This window comes from Solanum tuberosum, unplaced genomic scaffold, assembly GCF_000226075.1.
Source record: "Solanum tuberosum cultivar DM 1-3 516 R44 unplaced genomic scaffold, SolTub_3.0 scf00464, whole genome shotgun sequence".
Lineage (NCBI taxonomy): Eukaryota > Viridiplantae > Streptophyta > Magnoliopsida > Solanales > Solanaceae > Solanum > Solanum tuberosum.
This window is the reverse complement of record NW_006239400.1, coordinates 207,808-214,242: the sequence shown is the minus strand read 5'-3', so window position 1 is coordinate 214,242 and position 6,435 is coordinate 207,808. Positions and strand designations below refer to the sequence as shown.

Here is a 6,435-nt window from a genome sequence, read left to right as displayed (position 1 = left end):
TTTTAGCCACACATCAAGAGATAGAAATTTATTCCTTCAATGATGTTGAAATCAAATGGGTATAGAGAAATAAGTCTTGATTTGAGCAAAGAAATAAGAATCCAAGAGACCCACTTCCAAATTGGAAGAGATGAAACCATTTTCTTCTTCAAGTTTCCAAAACCCTCTCTAAACTTAGAGCAAAATAAAAGTACTAAAAATTATATTAAGAATCTGATGTTATCTAATGATACTATAAATTTTGATATTAAGCTATAACTCTCAAAGAGTATTTATAGTTTTCAAAAATCTGTGTTGCGGTGGATCATTCAGTGACATTAGTCGGAATCGCCGATAAACTCGGCGATTAGCCCTTTGTTGTAGTTCATCGCCATCTTGCACCATCCTTCGGCATCATCATGCTCTGGGTCATTGGGCGACATAGTACTGCTTGGCAGAACTCCTCGGCGATGCGCCGACTGCTCCCTTTTTCAGCCGACTTGATCCTTTCCTTAGGGCTCAGCACACTGGAACTAAAGGTGAAGTGGGACCCTTTGGCGATTTACCAAATGAAGTCGGCGATCCTCAGACCTTCATTTTCGTTCCTTTTTGCGAAGTAGTGACCATGCTTTCCTTCAAACTTCAAATTCCTGAATCTTAAAGGTTTTCATCAGATATTGAGATAAAATAAGCATTTGAGGACACAATTTCTATTAAAATATAACCCTAAATGTGTCCAATTTTTGGAGTCATCAGTAAGAAATGATCAAGCTAAAGCATGTATTGAGAGTTTTGAAACCATAAGTTATAAAACCATGATCAAAGCAAGTGAACATCATGTTAAAACATACTTACGATACTTCCTTTAAGTAACTTTGGTTCATTATTATTGTGGGAATTAGCCTTAACCGACATAAAGACCATGTGAGCTATAACATAATCCCCCAATTAATCCCACACCGAAAAGGGTTGTCCTACTTGCCAAGGTAGAACCATGAATCTAAGCTAAAGTGGATCCATTAGATAATTTTTATCTAGACAGTCATCCTATGAGGGCACATAGGTAAGGGATAAGGAGATTGCTACTAGAAACCTGGCCTCTACTAACGGGAGAGCTTCCATCTCAATATCCTCTCGGTGCTAAGCATAAATCCCACGGAGTAGTTATTTTCTTAACTTGTTCTTATTATCCATGGAAAATTATCATTCAATAACCAATCCAAGCTAAGTCATCATCCATGGAGAGGTACAATTAAGTAACCAATCCAAGCTATGTCTTATTGGGATAGCTCCTAAAGTCTTTGATTCATAGTTTAGTTGAGAAAACCTTTCAACACTAAGAATCCTATATGTGAGAATGTCCTTTCACAAATCATGTTTTAATGTGTTTATGAGAAACCATTTGAATAACACAACAAAAATCATCATCATTGATACTTTACTCTCAAAGCATCCTTAAAACATTTATATAAATCTCTTAAGAACATGCATAATTCCATAATTCACCTTTCATGGTTCCAAACCCACTTTCATACACCAACATCTAGAAATCATGGTTAGATATGGGCTCATAGAAATTCATCATAAAATCATATAATTCTATCAATTCATGTTTGATTTCATAAGATCTTCTTTCATAATCAAAGACCCACATCATATGATCATAATTTGGAAAACATGGGATTTACGTTGGTTCATGGGGGATCATCATAAAAACCATAGTATTTCATCAATTCATGCATAAGAGATCATAATTCATGTAGGCAAGAGTATGTGTTAGTACAAAATAATGTACCAAGGATGATAGCCATGCATAAAATATTTAAAACATGCTAAAAAGGACATTTTCATAAGTAAGCAATGATCAAGCTAAAACATGCATCTTGAGAGTTTAGAAACCATAAGTCATAAAACCATGATCAATGCAAGTGAACATCATGTTAAAACATACTTACGATACTTCCTTGAAGTAACCTTGGTTCATTATTATTGTGGGAATTAGCCTTAACTGACATAAAGACCATGTGAGCCATAACTTGATCCCCCGATGTCTCCTACACCAAAAAGGGTTGTCCAACTTGCCAAGGTAGAACCATGAATCTGAGCTAAAATGGATCCACTAGATAATGTCTATCTAGAAAATCATCCTCTGGGGGCACATAGGTAAGGGATAAGGAAATTGCTACTAGAAACCTGGCCTCTACTAACGGGAAAGCTTTCATCTCAATATCTTCTCGGTGCTAAGCATAAATCCCACGGAGTAGTTATTTTCTTAACTTGTTCTTATTATCCATAGAAGAGAACGTCATCTTGCCAATCCAAGTTATCCATGGAAACGTATCATTCAATAACCAATCCAAGCTAAGTCATCATCCATGGAGGGGTACAATTAAGTAACCAATCCAAGCTAGGTCTTATTGGGATAGCTCCTAAAGTCTTTGATTCATAGTTTAGTTGAGAAAACCTTTACAACACTAAGAATCCTATATGTGAGAATGTCCTTTCACAAATCATTCTTTAATGTGTTTATGAGAAACCATTTGAACAACACAACAACAATCATCATCATTGATACTTTACTCTCAAAGCATCCTTAAAACATTTACATAAATCTCTTAAGAACATGCATAATTCCATAATTCACCTTTCATGGTTCCAAACCCATTTTCATACATCAACATCTAGAAATCATGGTTAGATATGGGCTCATAGAAATTCATCATAAAATCATACAACTCTACCAATTCATGTTTGATTTCATAAGATCTTCTTTCATAATCAAAGACCCACATCATATGATCATAATTTGGAAAACATGGGATTTACATGGGTTCATGAGGGATCATCATAAAAACCATAGTATTTCATCAATTCATGCATAAGAGATCATAATTCAATCATTTAAATCAACATTGAAGAGAATCCATGGCAATTGAAGAAAACCCTAACTTAATTGGGGATTTCTGTCTTTGAAAATAGGAGAAGTTGGGAACTCCATGGATGGAAGGAATCCATGGATGAATAATATCATACCTCAAGTCCAACTGCTTATCATCAATGGTGAAAATGGAGGCTTGCCTTGAAACCCTATGTTGAATCCTTCCTCTTCTTCGAGTTCTAGAGAGAGAAATATTTGGAGAGTTCTTCTTTTTGGTGAATTGAGAGAATGATTTCTATTGGGAAATTTTGGAGTTAAAATACTTATATAGAGGTGTTAAACTTAGGCAAAATGACACAGTATTAGGCTAGACTAATTAGGAAAAGACCCCACTGCCCCTAAAAATAACTGCCAGCCCCCTACCGACGGACCACTAACGACGGACCGTGGTCAGGACGGCCATCTTGCACGACTGTACATAAATTCCTATGTATAGTATATGTATATTAGGGATGGAAAAATCAAACCCAACCCTCTCAAACTATTTAAGTTTGGGTGGGTTATTGAACCGCCCATTCATTATTTCAACCCATTAAAAATTGGGTTGATATGTAATCCTAATTGGCTCATGAGAAATCTTGTCAAATATTTTTAATTTTTTTTTCAATTTGATGTGTTATATATATTCATATTAAAGAAAAAAAACAATTTTATTAGGTACTAAAGTACTTTAAAAGAACAAATAAACAATTAAGCTTTGTACAAATTAGGTTAGGTTGGGTCTTGACCCGTTATATAACACATTACCTAATACATTTTGACACAACTCATTTTGATCCTAGAAAATTTGGATTGAGTTGGGTCTTGACCCGATTGTTATCTTAACTCATTATGACCCGCTCAATTGTCATCCCTAATGTATATGTATATGTATATGTATATGTATATGTAGATGTAATAAAATACTAAAATCATGTCTCAAAGTCAACAAGCGTTTGTAGTCCAACAGTTAGGATAATTGCCTTCCAAGCAATAGACCCGGGTTCGACTCACGGCAGACGCAATTTCTTAAACCTAATTTTTTGTACTTCTTTTTCAAAAGACCTTGATTTGTTAATGAATAAATATTATGTTCCTTCTTTTCTTGACATTAGTTGTATTTGTGTTTCTTTTCTTCAATTCAAATTATATTTGATATTAATAATAAAAATGAAAACAAAACAAAAACCATTCAAAATTCAATCTGGCAGCTCTTCCCAATTTATGAAGAAAGTGGACTTCTTGTGCCTATTTTCCTTGGTTATTTTTTCATATTTAAGAACCTATCAAAGTTCCTAAGACACTAGAATTTTCTAACCCCTAGTGGAAATAATGTAAATAAGGGTATTAAATGATAGGTTGAATTGAATTTTGGAGTTAAACATAGGGGCGTGCACGATTTGGATTAAATAAAAAAATCAAACTAAATTGAATCGAAGTCTAATTTGGATTGGTTATTTGGTTTGGTTTCGGATTTAGAAAAATAAAAATAAAAAAAACTTAAAAAAATTGATATATATATATATATATATTCAAATTGCAAATATAAGTTTGATTATGTTATTAATTATTGGCATAACCGAATAACCAAGCCAAAAAAGCCAAATCGAAAAGAGAAAAATCAAAGCAAACCAAAATTTATTTTGGTTCGTATTGGGTTACACTTTTTCAAAACCAAAAATATGAGATGAGTTAACAAATTACTTAGGATGGAAAGGGGGCTAAAACTGAGTCGTAATTAGTTCATTCCTTTAATTATTATTATAATTAAATACCCCCCCCCCTCCGCCGTTCTTATTTATATGTCATCATTTTAGATTTCATGCCCCTTAAAAACTATGTAAGTTTATCATTGTGCCCTTTATTTAGTGATCTCTTAATGTCAAGTTTTCAATAAATAAATATAAGGTAATTTATTTGATTAATTATATTGATTAATGAACATGAATTAATCATTTAGTTTTTCTATGTTGGTCAAATTCTTGCTTTCAGGACTAATAACTCTCTAGGGTAAAATATGAAGAATAATGTTATTTATGTATTGGTTTTGTGAAATAACAAGTATTAAAGTATATATATTTCTAGTAAGAACGACATATAAATAGGAACAACTGGAGTATAACATATATGTTGGGTTCAATGCACTTTTGATGATTGACAAAGAAAGATGAAACACGTTAGTCAACATGATCCAAATGTACACAGTTACGAGTAGTTGAATTCGGGAAACCTTTTAAAATGAACAAATACAAGAGTACAAAAATCAAATAATAAATAATGTTAATTTCGTGATAAAACTCAAAGAAAAAAACAAATGATGAATTGAAGAGAAAGAATAAATAAGTTTGATTTGAAGAATGAGTCTAAAGAGTCAAGGAGTTTGTTGAACAAATAGTCTCACTTGTAGTAGAACTCCTCAAATGAGTGCTGAATTGAAGAGTTGGAGTTCAACTATAACACAAAAGAATAAAGAAATAACTGAAAGAAAGGACTGTAGTAGATAAAATATACTGAAGTTGAATGTAAAGAAATGAAAGATTTAAATTATTTAAAGCTTCTAAAATACATACTCATTTCTGAACTCAGCATAATAAGTGATATATTAAAAATACACTTTAACTCTATTGGGAAATTCTCTAACCGACAACCATCACTATGAGCTACGTGATGATGCAACATCTCACCCACGCTGCCAGAAATGTCTTAAACCTTACCGAGATATAGGACACCTCAACTAAGTGGATTCACTAAGCTCTGCCCGAAGGCACTAAGGATTCATCGAAGTAGTATGATCATTTACCCATGTTGGCATACATGGTTTATGAGGATTTTGAGTTGTCTAAACACATCCCCATATCCGTGCTCAATACTATTCCCAATAATATATATGTACACATGCTCAAATGTATAAAACATATTCTTTCTCTAGTGTGAGATAATTGCTCAAACTATCTCTTAAAAGAGGTACTGTTTTGAAATATATCTGAACTCATAAACTCGTTTAAAAATCAAAGTTTCTCTTTTCTCAAAATAATACTCTCTTTCTTCATGAAAAAATGGAATATTTTGAAAATACTTAGTTCCCTTATACTCTTCCTCAAACTCCTCTTCCCTTCCTCAAAAACTCAGTTTAAAACGCAAATGTTGGCTTTAAAAGATTTTCAACTTTTATAACTCAAAACAGGGTTCATGCTAAAATATAGACATGGACGAATCAACTCAAGGATCTCAATAACAATATAGAAAACTCAATACTCAGAACTCACCTGAACGATAATACGCATCTCAAGAATACTCAATTATAGGGTTCATGCTGAAATATAGACATGAAAGAATCAATTCAAGAATCTCAAATGCATAACATATAGTAGTTCAATAATCAAGAATAGAATTTCAAAAAGAATGAGGAACTCAAGAACTCAAAATCAACTCATCTCAAGAATACTCAAATCTAAGGATAGAACCCTAGATTACTCTTTTACTGATTTGAAATTAGATTTAGGGTGTGAGGACAAATTAGTCCAACACTATGATAGTCT

At 32.9% G+C, this 6,435-nt stretch overlaps 1 non-coding gene across 1 annotated transcript; it reads left to right on the top strand.

Moving 5' to 3' along the window:
* The first annotated feature begins 3,848 nt into the window (after nt 1-3,848).
* TRNAG-UCC (transfer RNA glycine (anticodon UCC)) lies at nt 3,849-3,920 on the top strand. Its single transcript has one exon. It is a non-coding gene; the product is annotated as a tRNA-Gly (tRNA).
* Nucleotides 3,921-6,435: the final 2,515 nt, after the last annotated feature.